The sequence below is a fragment of the Euprymna scolopes genome, chromosome 8, assembly GCF_053919585.1.
Source record: "Euprymna scolopes isolate OS-2025 chromosome 8, ASM5391958v1, whole genome shotgun sequence".
Lineage (NCBI taxonomy): Eukaryota > Metazoa > Mollusca > Cephalopoda > Sepiida > Sepiolidae > Euprymna > Euprymna scolopes.
Window position 1 is genome coordinate 112,561,685 of NC_136489.1, and position 20,006 is coordinate 112,581,690.

Below are 20,006 nucleotides of genomic sequence, written 5' to 3' on the forward strand. Positions count from 1 at the left end.
ATAAAATTTCCCGTGAATACAAAGTGGAATGTCAAAATATCTTTCCCAAAATATGTATGCATTTTGTCGCTTCCATTTCACTCTATGTTGATTCAATCATTCGGTGATGTTTATTAATCTCCTTATAAAATATATATTTATGAAAACACTTTTTTTAATAAATTCATTAGAAGGTGAATTCAATCATTCGGTGATGTTTATTAATCTCCTTATAAAATATATATTTATGAAAACACTTTTTTTCATAAATTCATTAGAAGGTGAATTCAATCATTCGGTGATGTTTATTAATGTCCTTATAAAATATATATTTATGAAAACACTTTTTTTAATAAATTCATTAGAAGGTGAATTCAATCATTCGGTGATGTTTATTAATCTCCTTATAAAATATATATTTATGAAAACACTTTTTTTTTTCATAAATTCATTAGAAGGTGAATAAGTGCAGAAAATGCTGTGAAATTCTAATAATTGACTTTTTGATAGAACTTTTAACTTTGTAAATTCGGTGCGGGTGAAAAACAATAGAATTCCCCTCATATTAAAAAAAAGTAAAAACAATTATTATTTTTCTGTTTAAGATAGGTGAATAATGATACAAAAACACAAAATGGCTACAAAAAGAAAGTGTGGTTAGGGTTAAAAAAAAAGTGTGGTTAGGGTTAAAAAAAAAAAAAAGTGTGGTTAGGGTTTAAAAAAAAGTGTGGTTAGGGTTTTAAAAAAAGTGTCGTTAGGGTTTAAAAAAGTGTGGTTAGGGTTTTAAAAAAATGTGGTTAGGGTTTTAAAAAAGTGTGGTTAGGGTTTTAAAAAAGTGTGGTTAGGGTTTTAAAAAAAGTGTGGTTAGGGTTTAAAAAAAAGTGTGGTTAGGTTTAAAAAACAAGTGTGGTTAGGGTTTTAAAAAAGTGTGGTTAGGGTTAAAAAAATGTTAAAACTCTATTTGTTTCTCATTATCATTACTTTTGGAGATGATTTTTTTTTAATAATCAGTAGGTGAATTTGCTTATTTTTGCTTTAAGTTTTGCTCTGTATTTTTTTTTTTTTTTTTTTTTTTTTACTTTTTACATCTTTTAACGGTCTAAATGTAGTAATAATGATGATGATGATCATCATCATCATCATTATCATCATCATCCTTATTCAAGTTTCATTTTGTTAAAAACAATTAAAATGGAATAATTTAGATAATCGAAGAATAATATTTTCATCGATTTTTAATAAATTCCATTCGTTTATTCAATCGTAGGACTTTTTTTATTTGACGGAAAGGAGGGTAAAAAACAAAATGATATATATATATATATATATATATATATATATATATATATATATATATATATATATATATATATATATATATATTGTTTTTTAATCGAGTAAATTCTGATTTAATTGTTCTAACTCGCCGTAATTTATAATATATTAACCGAGCCACAAAAATCTCTCAGCAGTACATGTTTTTCTCTCGTTCCTATTCACTCTCTAACGTTTATTAATACCTTTGTGAGAATTCACAGAAAGGAGAACTCGTATAATTTCCATACGTTTGCCTGGATATGTGACAAATACATGTGTCAGTCTGTAAACAAACTAATATGTTTTTTTACTTCTACATTTTTTATTTTACATAGGAGTCACCACTTATCAAGGTCCAGAGGCTACTCGAGGATAAGGGTTAATAAGTGTACAGTAGTCAATGTGACAATATCATAGTAATCGTTAGTCATTAATCGTTAATAATAATAAAAATAATAACAATAACAATAATAGAAATAATATAAATAACACTAATAATAGAAATAATATAAATAACACTAATAATAGTAATAATAATATTACTATTACTACTACTAATGATAATAATAATAATAATAATAATAATAATAATAATAATAACTTACACCACACCAACATAATAACAATAATAACAATAATAACCATAACAATAGTAATAATAAAAATAATATAACACTAATAATAGTAATACCTACTACTACTACTACTACTACTACTACTACTACTACTCTTATTAATAATAATAATAATAATAATAATAATAACAACTTACACATCATGAAGGGTCAATAAGAATGGAAACACCGAAAAGGGAGAGCACTAACCAAACCTCCACTGGATGAATGCAAAGAGAACTAGGACATTGGGGAAGCTTATTGCCACCCATATTCCAGCGAAGACCAATGGTCGCTACCAATGAGAATCAATGGCAGACGACTGTTGCAATCTTATCAACAGGTGAAGATTATTGGAAATCTTGAAAAACTTGTTGTCAATCAGACTCCAGAGAGCACCACAAGTTGTTCTCAAAGAGAAATCTTGATAAAGGCTTGTGTGAAAATCCCTAGCGAGTAAATAATAATAATAATAATAATAATAATAATAATAATAATAATAATAGTAATAATAATAATAAATATATTAATAATAACTATAATAATAATAATACTAATAATAATAATACCAATGACAATAATAATAATAATAATAAATATATTAATAATAATAATAATGACAATGACAATAATAATAATAATAATAAATATATTTATTATAATAATAATAATAATAATAATACCAATGACAATAATAATAATAATATCAATGACAATAATAATAATAAATATATTAATAACAATAATAATAATAATACCAATGACAATAATAATAATAATAATAAATATAATAATAATAATAATAATAATAATAATAATAATAATAATAATAATAATAATAATAATAATAGAAATAATAATAATAATAATAATAATAATAATAATAATAATAATAATACCAATGACAATAATAATAATCACAAAAAAACACTCGTCTAGCTAAAACCACTATTAATAATTTCCCCACTCGGAAAAAGCTTTTTTCTTAGAATTGGCCTCCTATTGCACTCTGTTCCGTTTACCTGCTTTCCAACTGATTGCAATATAATCGTCGTCAAGTTCAATGTAAACAAGTTCTTGATGAGCCGTTCCCCTTAAGTAATCCAATTTACCAAATTTACACTTCAACCGATTACCACGATATGTCCCATTGACTACTGGACACTCATTAGCACTTATCCTCAGGTGACCTTCGGTAGGTGTGTCAGAAATTTCGTGAAAAATAGTGAATAACTCCACCCCATCTTTCCAAGCTTATAACTCCTCGAAAAATGTAATTCAAGCCCTAATTTTCTTTTTTCAATTAAAGGAGCAAGGACCAAGGTTTCATTAAAAATAATAATAAAAAAAAACAACGTGTTTTTTTTTTAAGGTTTTAAACTTCGAAATTTTCAGGTAAATTTTGAAAAAACACTACTTTTTTTGTTGTAAATTTTAATATATTATTTGTTGACCTTTTCTCTTCAATTTGTGATATATAACACTTTGGTGAGTAAATCAATTATTTACTTTTTAATAGACGTTTGAAAATGGGGGGGGCGTGAATTAAAAAAAACGTTTGTCTAAAATATTATATTCGGTTTATTGGAAAGAACATAAAATTTCACATTGACCCTGAAAATACTGTAAAAATAGAATCAATAGAAAAATTTTGATAGATTTTTAAAGTTTAAAAATTGAAAAATATTGAGTTCGTAAAATTCATTACTGTTTTTTAAAAAATAAAAAAAATATTTCTATTACTTTTAAAACAATTTTAATAGTTTATTTTGGAAGTATAATCCATAAAGAAAAATAAACAACCCACTTTTAAATGAGAAATTACGAGTTTTTTTTTTATATTTTATTCGCAGTTTCGTGTTAGGGGTGTCAAAAATTCCTACAAAAATTCTGATACACCTAGACCTTCGACCCTTGATAAGTGGTGACTCCTTTGTGAAATGAAAAGACTATACTACAAATAATAATAATAATAATAATAATAATTATTATTATTATTATTATTATTATTATTATTATTATTATTATTATTATTATTATTATTATTACAAATTGTATATCCTACTCCTCCAATGTATAATAAAGACGCACGTTTATTTGTATATGAATAAATATTAATCCGTCTCGTCATACAAAAGTAGGTAGTAAAAACCGTTCCTTTTCTAGCCGCAATGGATGAAACAATTCAAGTCGTGATTGGAAGGAAGAAAGTAAATTACAAGTCGAACAATTTCCGCTGCTTGAAATGAATATAAAAAAAGAAATTAATACAAGTCACATCGTAAAAGATTATATTTTATATAAGGAAAAATCAGTGGCGTAATTCTATCATTTTTATTAGTTTCAACACTGGTGGAACATAAGTGTGTTTCATCATTTTTATAAAAGTTTCACACTGTTACTACTACTACTACTACTACTACTACTACTACTACTGCTGCTAGTAGTAGTAGTAGTAGTAGTAGTAGTAGTAGTAGTAGTATGAGACCAAAGAGACATATCTATGAAAGAAGAATGTATAAAAGATTATAGGTTCGGCACTTTCGAATGAGATCAAAGTAAAAGGGTATAGATTGTGACCCAACGGGTCAACAGAAAGTCTAGTGTTACATTAAATATCGCGTTTTTAGTTGTGTGCAAGCGACTCTATTATAAGTCACTGCGTCGGTCGGTCTGTCGGTCGGTCTGTCCGTAACACCTTTGTGCTTGGCCTTTTTGGTTAAGATCAAAGGTCTGTAGTTAATACATGCTGTTCTTAGCTTTTTAAGCTTTTCTTGGCCTTTTGGCCAAGATCAAAGTGTAATATCTGTTCTTACTACGTGCTGTACTTATTGTGATATAAAGTGGGGGATCACTTTTCTGTATTAATTTAATGTAAAATGATCATCCACTTTACAACCAGTCAGTCAGTGTTCCAGTTTTAACAACTAGTCCTTTACTTTTCCATGTTTAAATCTTAACCATATTACTTTTCATGCTCGCATTTTTCTATTGTAACTCATGATTTTTGCAGGCTTCCAATAAATTAACTTGTTCTTTGTTTAATTTCAGTCTTATTCTTCTTTTGTTTGCCCCCATAACCATAACGTACATATATGTAAAACAATGTATGGCACTCGTCTGCTTTTATTCTCTCTGTTTCACGTGCTATTTCTCTTTTCACGACAGCAGTGAATTAGTAGCAACACTAGTCTCTGAAGCGACTTGGTTTCTATGGAAACCAGTCATAAACACCGTCGCTCACCTCCTTACGGATTTTTAAGCTTGAGAACACCACTAAATTAATCATAACTTTTGGTTTAGTGAATGAAAATTGATTTTTTTTTTCACAATATAGCTAAGAAGGTGATCTATAAACTGTGATAATTGTTTGAAATTTGGTCGAAAAATGAGTGGGCGGTGAAGCTTTAAAGCAGTTCTAAACGACTAAAACTGCCACTTAACCATTTATTCAAACACTATCGTGTTTGAATGATATATATATATATATATATATATATATATATATATATATATATATATATATATATATGTGTGTGTGTGTGTGTGTGTGTGTGTGTGTGTGTGGTTTAAAAGGCATTTTGGCTATTTCGAAAATTTAAATTAGAAATGTTTGCCACTAGATATGAGTCAGTAAATGCATTTAAAAATATTAAGCTCTATTTCATGATATATTAAATATTGAGCTTTGTCCCTTTATTGCATGTTTAGATAAAATTCGTAGATAAGTCCACACAAAAGTTTTTAAACGTGTTTTTAATAAATTATGTAGATCTTTATATAATTTATTTAGTCACTTTCTCTATTTCAGCTAGTAGGCCGCCAGCCGTTGCCCGATCGTAAAATACGCTAATATACGATATTAAAATTTATGCAAATTTTGTATTTATTATTATAAAGTCAATGGTCGATTAATATTGGATCTAATAGATAGTAGTTTAAAAAATTAAACAAAATGTGAAATGGGTGCCATCAGCTAGAATCGAAACCAAAACATTTAACTCTCTAACGGTATTCACTTCTGTCTGAGCTAACAGCACATGCATATACAAGCGTGAAAGCTTACGCAGTTGAACGTATAAATCCATATTTTCGCGGGCGCGGAGCATACACATTATGTCGAACTAGGCCTACTAAGTTCCAATTTTCATCTTTGACCGCTTAACGGCGATTATTCAAGTTAAAGATCCAATCGAATTTGTTTCACATGTAGGAATACTCCATATAACAAGATTCATGTCTGTTGATCAAAAATTAACAAAGTAGTTTGGTAGAGATGGTTTCATATTCAGACAAGGTTATATGTGTGTGTGTGTGTGTGTGTGTGTGTGTGTGTGTGTGTGTGTGTGTGTGTGTGTGTGTCACTGTAGCTCCCTGGATGTAAAGACATTGAAACTGCGGTTTTTATCAAAAAGTGCTTAGTGACACGCAGAACGTTATTATAGCACTTTTTTTATTTATTTATACAAACATTATTGACTACATGTGTGTATACATGTTTCTGCTGCGAATTCTTTCGAAGTTCAGCGTCATTATGTCGGACTTTTGCAATGAAACCAGATTTAAAATCGTAATTTTTTTCTACAAAATATTTCTGTTGTTTGCGTTGGAAAATGAAATAAGGATAATAAAGAGGAGTAATTGTCTGTATTTTGGAGAGGAGTTGTTTTCATTTATGACATATGGCCGAGTGGTCCTAGACGTTGTATCAAAGTTTACAGTAACCCAAAGGTGCTGAGTTCAATCCTGAACGAAGGCAGTGAAAAGTAGCATTCAAAAATAGAGAATCGGCAACTATGTCCCAGAGCCTAGCTGGAGTCCGAACACGGTACTCCCGTAATAATAATAAAGGGTTAGGTTCGAGACTCCTAACAAACGGTTCCCCAGTTCGATACAAAGCACCTGATGAAGGCCGAAGGGCAAAACGGCCGAAACGTTGTGACTATAACAAACAAAATGAGGAAGTCAGTCCGACAATCTCAATAAATAAAGAGGAGTTTAAAAAAAAACATTTTTTTAAAGCTTGAATGAGTTTTTTCCGTTTGCACTTCCATGTCCTAGAGGATTTCATTGCCTTAATTTTCCAAAATTGAATTTACTGTGTATGTATGTATGTATGTATGTATGTATGTATGTGCGTGTGTGTGTGCGAATCATATGTCTTCATATTATAAGTATAAATATTTGCATAGTTCTCAGTATACTCGCGTTCCCCATACAATCCTTCCAGTTTTTGTATTACATTTGATTAAGCGTGTTGTAGTCATTTATTATGCAGTTTATCATTTCATCTCTTTACCTACAGACCACATTTACTGGGGGGGGGGGGTTCTGGGTTTGACTATCTTGGTTTTATATAGTTCGTTATGGTCGCATAGTTCTGTGCGGTTGTCAGTAGCTATTCCGTTTCTCTATTTATATTTCCTTTTTCGTGTCCATATCTGTCTGTTTCCTTACGTCTCTTCTTTGGACAGCCTTATAAATTATTCGTCTAGCTGTCCCCCTCCCCAAATTTTCTTGGCCTTGTTTTAAAGATTTACTGCTATTTTTATTCATTCTTAGAAGTGCTTTTCGTAGCGGTAATCAGACTTTTGTGGTGCTTTTGTTATGAATTTAAGGCACCTTCAAAATTCATCACAGAATTACTCCCCCCCCCCTATATGTAACACGATGTAACTTTATTAAAAGTTAATATTACCAATATAACTTTTGTACCATTTAAGAGAAGGGCAAAATAAACTAGAAATAATTTTTTTTTTTAAATATTTTTCATCGTACGAAAATAATGAAATTGCCAGACGAAAATCTTGTTTACATAATTGACGCTTTAAAATAGCGTTCCCATAACGTGAAAACATAGCTGTGTTTAATCAATCTAGTAAAAATCAACTAATGGTCAGATTTTCTTGAAATTTTCCATACTTATCCATTTTAGAATGAAATTGTATATACAATGTCGTTTCCGTAAAATATACGAGGGGGAAATATTTTTTTAGTGCATGTTCCCTTGCCCTCATATTTATTTTTTTCGAAATTTGAATAAAATATATTTAAATCGATCGAAATTTCTATTTATTATGAAACATAAGAGTTCAAATAAGTAAAAAATATTTTTTCTTAAGTTTAAATACACTTTGGAACAAAAACTTACCTTGAAGTTGCAATTAAAATATTGATATAAATTTAATATATTCATATTTTTTTATTTTTTTTTTTTTTGAATAGCGTTTTTTTTCTAATCAATATCTACTGTTATCAGTTGCCAAGACAAAGAAACATCGTGAAAATTAATTAATTTTTAAAAGATTAAAACGATTAAAATTCCATATTTTATTTGTTTAATTTTTTTTTTAAATAATTAGTTATAATGTAAAAATGGCTTTTACCAGCTATTTAATCACCAGATTAAAACCGATTGAAAAATACCCATTCACAAATAATAAACGTGTTGTAGACCACTATCATATTTAGTTTGTATCTTTATACTAAATAAAAGTATGGAAGTCTGTAATTAATCAAACGAACAGTTTAGTAAAACCGTATTTCATATTTAATATACAAATGTTTATAATATTATTATTCGTTAAAATTTATAAATCTTAAAACCTAACAAAATTATAACAAAGATTAATTATTAATTTCAGTTTGAAGAAGATAAACAAAGGTTTTAAAAAATCATTAAGTCGCTTCTGCTTTTCCATACTTCGTATAGTTAACACAAATCTGACGTCACGGAATCATGCGCTCCGTTCTTCACAATCGTATGGCAGACCCTATGGATTTTCTAGTTTGTTTGTTTGTTTGTTTGTTTCTATCGTATGATCCTTTCCCCCCCCCTACTTTTCGATAATCAATCATAATAATCCTTCCTGCATGGTTATTATTCTACTGGTTCTGTGCTCAAGATGTTTGAAATCTTTTGCCTAGCCTATGTAGCGCCCAGAATGTTGCTAAGGTGTACATATTTTTCATTATGTTTTTAATATATAATTTGGTTTCTAAGAGTTTTTTTTTTCTTTTTCTTATTAGATTATCTATTCCATTCGTTTTTTTGGGGGGAGGGGAGTTTGGGGGGGCTGTTGATTTGATGACGACGGCTTTCAGAATGCCCGGATGTTTTGATGTATCACGTTCGCTTAGTGCACTCATCGACTCTTGTTTGGGCATTTCTATGTCCTTTGCTGTTTCCAGTTTTCTTTCTTTCTTTTTTGTTGGGGGGGGGGGGGATTTCATTGCTAGCAGTTCACGCCTTTCAATTTCGAATTCCGTTTGAAGATCCTGGTTGAATTTATTAGTTTTCTGGTTCATGCTTTCCACTGTTTGTGTGTGCTCTCTCTCTCTCTCTCTCTCTCTCTCTCTCTCTCTCTCTCTCTCTCTCTCTCTCTCTCTCTCTCTCTATCTCTCTCTCTATCTCGCTAATGGACTCAGGTCGTCCATATAAATGTAGTTGTTTACTTTTGCTTCCTTAGCTTTTTCTATTTTTTTTTCTTATTCTCCTTCTTCTTTCTCTTACTACTACTACTACTACTACTACTACTACTACCTTATTTTCGTTCAATATTTATTGAAAGCTAGTTTTTACAAATTAGAAAATTTATTAGACAGTAATGACATATATATATACACACACACACACACATATATACACACATATATACGCACACACATATACATATATATACACATATATATACACCTATATATATACAAACACACATATATACGGACACATATATATACACATATATATACACATATATATACACACATATATATACACATATATATATACACACATATATATATACACACACACATATATACACATATATAGATACACACACATATAGACACACACACATATATATATATACACACATATATATATACACACAGATATATACACATATATAAACATATATATACACATATATAAACATACACATACATATACACATATATATACGCACACACATATATATATACACACACATATATATATATACATGCATATATATATACACACACACACTCACACACATATATATATATATACATACATACATACATATATATATATATATATATATATATATATATATATATATATATATATATATATATATATATAGTAATTTATAAAATATATATGGCGATTAAGCTACACTGAATATTCTGCGTTTCATCCACTATAGGATTCGTCAGGCTTACGAATCCTATAGTGGATGAAACGCAGAATATTCAGTGTAGCTTAATCGCCGTATATATTTTATAAATTACTAACTAGTTCTACCTACGTATTGAGCACTTTTGAAGTAAATACTTAAAGTTTACGCATAAATCTATACTTTCGTATATTAAATTTATGTGAGTAAATGAAGTAGTTATATATATATAATGTCTGCTTCTTATAATTGTTGTTGTTATTTTTTTTTTTTTTTTTTTTTTGTAAAATAGACAATCTAACCTTCCGTCAGTGGCTCGCACTTTCTGGTCCAGAGCAAAGTGTAGTATCTGTTCTGATACAACATTCCATCTTTTTTTTTTTTCAGTGCATAAAAAATTATTATCAACTGAGGCAATCTGTATTTTTGTTCCAATCAACTGTGCCACTTTTGGGGGAGCCATATTTGTCGAACTTTAAGAGTCGACCTTCTGTCTTCATCTACCCTCGCATAGAGACAAATAAATAGTGAGACTTCTTTTTTCTACTTGTACGTTGATATCAGTTTTTTAGCGCTTTCCTATCATATTAATTCATATATTAATTTATAATAAATCATAAAAATAGACACACACGCGCGTGCGCACACACACACACAGACACACATATATATATATATATATATATATATATATACCTATTTATACTCCTATCAGTTTCATTTTTTGTGTATTGACATTCATATTAAAAAGCTTTTTTTTTTATTTATTTAAAAAGAAAATATATATATATATATACAGAGTGACCCCCCCCCCAAAAAAAAAAGCTAACTGGAGGCCACCAAGGAGATATGCTGTAGAACGGAGAAAAAAAGGCCAAATACCCTAGTGTTTTGATGTGATGTTTGGAATATAATAAACTAGTTATGACCAAAGTTTCATTTCATTTGGACAAAACACTAAGAAACGGGACCTAATTAGTGTTGGGGCTCGTTTTTTTTTGGGGGGGGGGTTTGGTCACCCTGTGTGTGTGTATATATATATATATATATATATATATATATATATATATATACACACATATGTGTGTATATATATACATATATATATATATATATATATATATATGTATATATATATACACACATGTGTGTGTATATATATACATATATATATATATATATATGTATATATATATACACACACACACAGGGTGACCAAAATATATATATATATATATATATATATATATATATATATATATATATATATATATAATTGAATTGCATTTATCTACAGCAAAAGATCCAGAAAATTTGTATATTCTATTAAACATTCATTTTAATTAGTTTTTTTTTTTTTTTCGGTTTTCTTATGGAATAACTATCTTTAGTTAACTATTACGTGTAATTATATTCATGCAGATATTCTACATGATTTATATTTGTGTAATATTTGAGTAAAAAGATTATAGTAAACACAAACCTTTCTATATGTACTTACGTATGCGTACACACACACACACACACACACACACACACACACACACATATATATATATATATATATATATACATTTTTTTATATATATACAATTTTTATACAAATTTTGCTTACCAAACTCCTCTGTCAGACATGAAACTTAATATAAAGGATATTCAAACTCATTGGAAACTTATATTTGAGTTTTGGCGGGGGAAATTGGTGTGCAACAGTGGGAAAGTTTAAAACAATGAAATTTTCCAAGTGAGAGTCGAAGACGCCATTGTAACCTAATAGCTATTAGTTCATGTTTTAATTTTTAGACTCGCAACAAATGTCTTAAAGCGCAGCCATTGAAATAGTAAATCGTAAGCTAAATGTTTTAGTTTCGATTCTAAGTGGTGGCGCACGAATAAATTTTTTAAACTTTTTAAATCGTTGCTATATATTGGGTCCAATATAATAAAATAAATACGGAGTCTGCATTAATCAAAATATCATATTTACGCGTGTTTTACGGTCGGGCAATGCCTGACGGCCTGCTAGTTTATATATATATATATATATATATATATATATATATATATATATATATATATATATAGAGAGAGAGAGAGAGAGAGAGAGAGAGAGATAAATTATAACTAGTAGCTCCCCGGCATTTCCCGGTCGTAAAATACGCTTCATATATTTTGTTAATGCAGATTTCATATATATATATATATATATATATATATATATATATATATATATATATATATATATATATATAAAGCTCTCTGTGTGTGTGTGTGCGTGTGTGTGTGTGTGTGTGTGTGTGTGTGTGTGTGTGTGTGTGTGTGTGTGTGTGTGTGCGTGTGGTCACGAATAGGCTCCAATATGGTTGACTATTTTAAAAAAACTCATTACATATAATAATAGATGTATCGAGACAAAGGAATGGGTATGTTTGATCTGGCAGAACAGTGGTTCATTAAAATTGTGGGGTCTACGTTCGCGCCTGGTCCACAAAGTATGGAAATAAAAAAATTAAAACAAAAAAACGTTTACACGTGTTTTTGATATAGATGTACATAAGAATACTTTGATAAGCATGTTTTAACTTAAATAGGGATAATATAATAAAATTGTGGGGCCTGTGTTCGCGCCTGGCCCCTATAGAATGGAAATAGGCACAAACTTTAATAAAGACTTTTCATATCTATCTGCGTAAGTATACTTTGATAATTATGTTTCAGTTTGAAGAAATATGGTATAATAAAATTATGGGGTTTCGTTGGCGTCTGACCTCCATAGAATGGAAATATGTCACAAAGTTTAACAAGGTTTTTTAATATAGATCCACAGAATATTGTGATAAGTGTTTCAGTGTGAACAGGTATGGTATAATAAATTATGGGGTGTATCTATTTTATTTTTACTTTCATCATATTTTTCTTTGGTTGTGATACCCCCAAATTCGAAGCTATCTCATTACAACCCTTCCTTTTCATAACCTATCATACTTTCATAAATGAGTCCATTTTCTGTAGGCTGTTTTTGAACCCAGTCAACGATGGGTACTTTTGCTAGTAATATATATATATATATATATATATATATATATATATATATATATATATATATAGAGAGAGAGAGAGAGAGAGAGAGAAATGTATATACACATATAAATGTTTATATATAGACATGTATATGTATACATATATATAATATATATACATATATATATGCACACACATATATATACACATATATATACATATATATATATATATATGCATACAGATATAGATATATATATATACATATATATACATATATACATATATATATACATGTACATATACATATGCATACATATATATATGCACACATATATACATGCATATACATATATAAACATATATATACATATATATATATATGTACATATATATACATACATATGTATACATATATACATATATATGTACATTTTTTTTTTTTTTTTTTTAATTACATTTTCACCCCAAACAAGGCACATTGCCACTTTGGTGTAGGGGGCTACTATCAGGGGAAACATCTACTGGGGTACTATGTAGGGATTAGGGCAGCGAGATGTTGGTTCACGTTGCACTTGAACTTATGCATGTCAGTACAGTTGGGGAAGCAGTGACCCGGAATGGAATTCCAAAGTCTAGCAGTTCTGGGGAAGAAACTACTGGAGTAGAAGGATCTTTTACATCTAGGGATCTCTACAGTGTGGGGGTGGGATTTTGCAGCTTGTCGGGTCTGTCGAGGGTGTTCACGTCGTGGGGGTACAAGTGCTTGCAGTTCTTCAGAGCATTCACCATTATAATACTTGTAGAACAGGCAGAGGGATGCAACGTTTCGACGATGGGACAGAGGCTGAAGTTTTGATGCCAGTTTAGGGCCTATCAGATTTGCGACTCTCTTTTGAACCCTGTCAAGAAGCGAGAGACTAGTAGCCGATGCACCGGCCCAAATATGACAGCAATACTCCATACATGGGCGAATAGTGGCCTTATAGAGGTACAGGATACTTTCGGGTGTTAAAAGTTTTCTAGCACGGTAGAGAGAGCCCACCTTCCTTGCAGCGGCCCTGGCAATGCCCTCGATGTAACTGTTCCAACTCATGTTTCCAGTGAACGTTAGGCCAAGGAGCTTGAGAGACGTACTCTCAGATAAAGAGTCGTTGGCCATTGCTATAGGTGGTAGAGAGGGTTTCTTGTAATTATTGAATGAAACCAGTTTTGTCTTGGTGGCATTGAACGTGACCATCCATTTTTGTCCCCATTCCACTACTGATTGGAGGTCATCCTCTAGTGTTTCTGCCATTACTTTAGATATATGTTCGTTTGTTTTCCTGTCGTGCCTGCTATAGAGTGTGGTGTCATCAGCATATATCCCCATCTCAGAGGCAATCTTGTCGGGGAGGTCATTTATGAATATCAGAAACAGCAGAGGTCCCAGGATAGATCCTTGGGGCACTCCCGCATTTATATCATATTGTTTAGATGTACGACCGTCGAGGACAACCTGGATTTTTCTCTTATCTAAGAAGGATTTAATTACGTTAAGTATTCTACCAGTGATACCGTAAGATCTAATCTTTCTGAGGAGACCCTCATGCCATACCCTGTCAAAAGCCTTAGATATATCTAGAGCTACCGCTCTTCCCTCTCCCGCTTGCATATATATATATATATATATATATATATATATATATATATATATATATATATATATATATATATCAACATGTATATACATATATACACCAATAAAATATACACATATACACCAATAAAATGTTTGAAATTTAAGTCCAAGAATGTAGGAAAAAAAATATGCCTTCAATAAAGAAATTGAGACAAACAGGTAGATATACCGAATGCTAACATCTATAACAAGTCATGTGGTGTTGGTTATTATGCGGATAGGATGGCGGCCTCGATATTAAAAGTGTATTGGTCGGAAGCAAAAGGAAAGAAAATTAAATGCAGACGGCAAGACTAAAAGAAAGTCTTTCGTTCTATTTCTTTAATGAGATGCATATGAAGAAATATGAAAGGAAAAAAAAAAGAGAAAAAAAAACTACCAGAAATCGCCCCATCACTTCCAGTCAAAATAAAAAAAAAGGGGGCCTTTTCGTCTGGAGCCCTAAAAATATGCCGACTTATATCTAGAGACGCGCAGAGGCGGGGACGGGATAGCAACGGAGCACTGAGCAGTTGACTCAGACAACCAAATTGAAGGTGGGCGGTATCGAATCATAAACTTTCTCCCTTTCCATAATATAAGAACTTTTTTGAATAATGGAAAACTGTGGGAAGCTGTGCAAAGCGAATGGAATAGCATCTCCTCTTTACAGTGTTCCACTTTGGTTTAGAGCATGTCTAAAAGGATTGATCTTTTAAAGAAATCAAAAGGGAATGCGATTCCATCCTAAGCATTTATTAAAGTAAATTGTCCTATGTTCAATATAGTTTTTAGTGCAATAAAATGTATAAAATTTGTTTGGCCCATTTTTTTTTTTTTTTTTTTTTTTTTGCTCACGAGTGTATATATATATATATATATATATATATATATATATATATATATATATATATATATATATATATATTCATTTTCGATCGACCAATTTTGCCAACAACAAAATATCGATTCGATTAATGCCGGCATCGATTTTCAAGGCGTCAACGAGAAGCGTAAACAACGCAATTGTAACAGATTTTGGGTTTATTGAATTTTGACATTTTGAACTTTTATTTTATCATTAGCAAGCATATGCGGACGGAAAGGAAGATATTTTTAGAAGCTTTGGAGATCGGATTCCTGACGACCAGACATATACTACAGTGCCTCTCTCTAAAGTAGGAGATAATGCCTGGCAGTATTACGACGAACGAACATATAGTAAACTACACCCCCTTCCTTAAAAAAGGAGACAATCCCTGGGAGGATATAATTACCACAGAACAGATATTACATTATTTTTCAACCTTAAAAAGGGTAAGGTAATGCGCATTGGAGAATGGTTTCATACTAACATAACAGATACTACACTATTTATTCCCATGAAATTAATTTGTAAACATATTAGTCTGAAATGGTGTAGAAAACTATATTGAGCAATAAAAAATAACACAATAGTACAATTAATTGACGTAATTGTATAGTTTCGGCTTCGGATAGGCACATTCCAAAACTCCATTAGTAATACCAGAAAAAGGTGACCCGTTGGATCACCTATGGATTTTCAGTTATATTGTTTAAATGAGGAAAAACTGTGTTTGCAAAGCCAGTATACAAAAATAAATAAAAAGATAAAATTGCCTTCTTTCTGCTCGCTATATCAATTCTCTTTCTTTACAGCTAAAAGTTAAATGATATTACTAATCATGGTGATATTCTCGTTTGTTTATAATACATTATTCCAGTCAATGTATCCTTTTCTTTATTACTTTAAACTGCGGAGAGATAGATAGATAGGTAGATAGATAGATAGATAGATAGATAGATAGATAGATAGATAGATAGATAGATAGATAGATAGATAGATAGGTAAATAGATAGATAGGTAAATAGATAGATAGATAGATAGATAGGTAAATAGATAGATAGATAGATAGATAAATAGATAGATAGGTAAATAGATAGATAGATAGATAGATAGATAGGTAAATAGGTAAATAGATAGATAGATAGAATGATAGATAGGTAGATAGATAGATAGGTAAATAGATAGATAGATAGATAGATAGGTAAATAGATAGATAGATAGATAGATAGATAGATAGATAGATAGATAGGCAAATAGATAGATAGATAGATAGATAGATAGATAGATAGATAGATAGATAGATAGATAGATAGAAAAGAAAATAAGAGGTGTGCGTAAAACAACATACAACGAGAGAGGGTGTGTTAATTGCAAATGGAGGCTTATTAAAATAAGATTTTTGTTTTTAAATGTAACTCAATCCCCAAACTGGGGAAAATTTTAACATGGACAGGGTGTGATCAATAAATATACTTATATAACCCACCCCCCTCCCAAGGAAATGAACGTTGATTAAATTAGATTTAGTAGAATACTAGATTTTGTAAAAGAATATGAGCGTTTGAATGTTAACAATAACATCATTGTATTTTTCAAAAGTTGGAGTTTGGCGGGTCGTAATTTTGGACTAAATTTATGCGCAAAAACTTTTTTATTTTTATTTTTCTTAAAACTGTTAACGTTAAGAGCTCGCTACACTATGCATATTTTTTTTACTAATACTTAGAGGAAGCGGACAACCTATACAACTAAAGAAGGCGTCTAGATCGTCCTTGTAACCCCCCTCAGGCGCTCAAGCCGTCCCCTGTCTGGATTTTTTGGAGGCATGTAGCAGCGGTTTATAGATTACGCCATAAAAGAACATAAAAGAGAGAGATAGAGAGAGAGAGAGAGAGAGAGAGAGGGAGAGAGAGAGAGAGAGAGAGAGAGAGAGAGAGAGAGAGAGAGAGAGAGAGAGGGGCGGTCCACGATTTAGGGTGAAAGAGTGCGATAATCTGATAGCTATAAATATCTGAAGAGTCCTGGAAGCAGATGCCATCAAATCAACAGAAATAAAAAAGAAGGCGGGGAAATAGGAGTAAGAAAGACAAGGGGAGAGAGAGAGAGAGAGATAGAGAGAGAGAGAGAGGTGGGGGGAAGGAAAGCGAGTGTAGTGAAAGAAAGTGGAAGTGAGAGAGAGTGAGAAATCCTGAGAGTAGGAGTGAAAGAGAGGGAGTTGAAGTGAGAAAGAGAAAGGGGAGAAAGAATGAGTTAGGGAGTGAAAAAGGAGGCGGGAGATAATGTGTGTGTGTGTGTGTGTGTGTGTGTGTGTGTGTGTGTGTGTGTGTGTGTGTGTGTGTGTGTGTGTGTGTGTGTGTGTGAAGGAAATACGTGTAGTATGGAGGTTGATATTATGTTTTGAGAATATTTTTGAGAGTTTTTTTTTTTATGTTGAAAGACAATATCTATATAAAATCGACTAAAATAGCTATTGAAAATAAATAATTATATATTATGTACGTGTGAAAAATTTAAATTATCGCAATAATTATAGTCGACTAATACTATTATACTAGTCATTTCTTAGAGATATTCAAACCAAAACACAAACGAACAAAACACACACAAAAAAAAAAGATGGCGGAAGTGGGCAGTTAAATGATCGTGGTCTTTCTGCACAAGGGATGTAAACAGTGGCGTGAAGTTACATGGCGATGCCCTGGTGATGCTCGAAACTAACTTCTTCATCGCATCATCGCCCAAAGACTCAAGCATAAGCCCTTGTTTGTTAATGATATAATAAAAGTTCAAAATGTTAAAATTCAATAAACCCCAAATCTGTTATAATTGCGTTGTTTACGCTTCTCGTTGACACCGGCATCAATCGAATCGATATTTTGTTGTTGGCAAAATTGGTCGATCATAAATAAATAAATATATATACACTCGTGAGCAAAAAAAAAATGGGGCAAACAAATGTTATACATTTTATTGCACTAAAAGCTATATTGAACATAGAACAATTTACTTTAATAAATGCTTAGGATGGAATCGGATTCCCTTTTGATTTCTTTAAAAGATCAATCCTTTTAGACATGCTCTAAACCAAAGTAGAACACTGTAAAGAGGAGATGCTATTCCATTCGCTTTGCACAGCTTCCCACAGTTTTTCATTATTCAAAAAAGTTCTTCCGGCCAATGCACGCGATATTATGAACGAAATATTCTCGATTAGGTTTAAATTGGGGCTTTGACCTGGCCAAAATATCACATCAATTGAGTTATCAGAAAACCATTTTCTGTTACTTTAGCAGTGTGTGCAAGGGCATTATCATGTTCCAAAATAATGTTTTAGGATATTCCCAGCTTTTGAATACTTAGAAGGAGTCCTGTTTCTAATATTCAAATGTATTCCTTTGCGTTGATTGACTTTTCACATCTAATAATTTCCCCAACTCCTGCTGCAGTAAAAGTTCCCCATACCATTATCCCTCCATTCCCGTGTTTAACTGTCGTTTTCATGCAACTTGGCGAAAATCTTTCTCCAGTTCTGAGATTGCACCGTTCGGGAGCATCGGGAGCATAACTAGCAAGTCAAAATCTTGATTCATCTTACCAGAAAACGTTCCTGAGTCAGTCTGTATCTTTCTTGTCATAACATGAGAAAAATCTCTTTCTATCATTGATGTTCTTCTTAGATAAAAATGGATTTTTTGCACAGCTTTTAGTGGAAAATCCAATTTCTTTCATTCGTCTAGATATTGTATATATAGAAAGAGAATTTCCAGTCCCTGTTTTTAATTTTTTGCTATGGTCAACATAATTTTTCTTTCGATCTTTCAAAACAGTTAATTTAAGCCCGTGGTCGTCCTTCAAAGTGGATGCTCTAGGGCGACCAGGTCCAGATTTTCATTTCACCAAGCGTTTGACTTCAAAGCTTTGACCAATTTGCTTCACTGCAGAAAAAGATGTTTTCGCATTTTCTTTTTATAAAATATAAAAGTCATTTCGATTGCTTTAATCCTGCAATTTGGTTTTTTATATCCTCGCCAAGATGCGGTCTTAACATTTTTAGGATTCATATTGTCACATTATTATATGCTATAATAATGATCTGAAAAATAGAAATTTTCAGTTAAAATAACCAATGGAAAAATATTGAAACATCGATTTCTTCCTTATTTCACTCTTGTCCCATTTTTTTTTTTTTTTTTTTTTTGCTCATGAGTGTATATATATATATATATATATATATATATATATATATATATATATATATATTTCTGTGGAAATATATTTTTCTTATAATATACCCCAATCCTTATTTAAGAAGCCCAATATAATTACAGAGTAATATAGTGAATAAATGACGAAAGACTATATTTCAATGATTGATATAATAA

The 20,006-nt window shown here is 30.8% G+C and overlaps 1 protein-coding gene and 1 pseudogene across 5 annotated transcripts in view; both read left to right on the forward strand.

Annotated features, from left to right (window-relative positions):
* The window catches only part of LOC145283711 (vitamin D3 receptor-like), a 1,095,565-nt gene that overhangs the window by 176,946 nt on the left and 898,613 nt on the right, over positions 1-20,006 (forward strand). The gene's annotated exons all lie outside the window — the stretch shown is intronic.
* LOC145284215 (U2 spliceosomal RNA) lies at positions 4,677-4,848 on the forward strand (annotated as a pseudogene).